Genomic DNA, 1008 nt, shown 5'->3' on the forward strand with positions numbered 1-1008 from the left:
TACCTTGTTTGATTTGTGTCTAGCCTTACCGCTCGGCCGCATGGCTCTGGCCGGTGCGGGCCCGACATCGGGCACAGCTGATCCCACTACGGTTGATTCAAGTGCCGCTGGCTGCTGCTGGCTGCCCGCTGTTCCACGGTCCTCCTTCTCCAGCTTTGTCCTTCCTTCCGTGGAGTGGATATGGCCGGTGTGGAGGACATCTGGCACAGCTGATTCCACCTAGTCCATTTCTTTAACCCGGCTCCAACGCTCTCAGCGCTCCTGGCTGCTCGTTTATCTCAGACCGCTGGGACCGACCCCCGTACTGACGGTACTGGTCCCTCGCGGTCGTTTCAGCCGGTCAACCCCACTCTAATGCCCTCAGTTCTGGGGACTCCTGCTTATATGGTCCTTAGATAAGGGACGTATCAGATTTAAAACTGATAATAAACAGCTACTATAGTTGATCTTAGCCAAAAGGCCAAGAAGCGATCACTCTAACTAAAAAACCCGCTGGGACCGACCCCGGTACTCACATTACTGGTCCCTCACGGTGGATTGCAGCCAGTCAACTGCACTGCAATGTCCTTGGCCTCGGCGCTGGCCGTTAGCGCTGCTTCAAGCCAGACTCGCTTCCAAAGCGAGACTGGCATACTGCCCCAGAAATGAATTTGCCCCCTGTTGCGGGAGCGAAGTCGGGCACAGGTGTTTTCCCCTCCGGGAGTCGAAGTGCCTTTGCTGCTCCTGCCGTTGTCGGCTGCCGCTGCTGCTCCTGCCGCTGCCGCTGCCGCTGCCGCTGCCGCCCCTGCCGCTGCTGGCTGCCGTTGCTGTTCTCCTGCCGGCTGCCTGCACTCCGCGGTCTTTCTGCAGCTTACATGGACCCGGTCCATGTCTGCACCTAAAGGGTAAGTGGAAGGAAACGCAGAGTCTCTTACCTGCTGTTCCCGACTTTTAATTTTTTCCCCTGGTGAACGTCGTTCCCTCCGTGTCGGGTTCGAGCCGCTCGGACCGACCCCGGTGTTTACGGGG

The 1008-nt window shown here is 58.3% G+C and overlaps 1 pseudogene; it reads right to left on the reverse strand.

Annotated features, from left to right (window-relative positions):
• Positions 1–368: 368 nt before the first annotated feature.
• On the reverse strand, positions 369–472 carry LOC129705164 (U2 spliceosomal RNA; annotated as a pseudogene).
• Between the last annotated feature and the right edge of the window lie 536 nt (positions 473–1008).

This window comes from Leucoraja erinacea, chromosome 1 (genome assembly GCF_028641065.1).
Source record: "Leucoraja erinacea ecotype New England chromosome 1, Leri_hhj_1, whole genome shotgun sequence".
Taxonomy (NCBI): Eukaryota; Metazoa; Chordata; class Chondrichthyes; order Rajiformes; family Rajidae; genus Leucoraja; species Leucoraja erinaceus.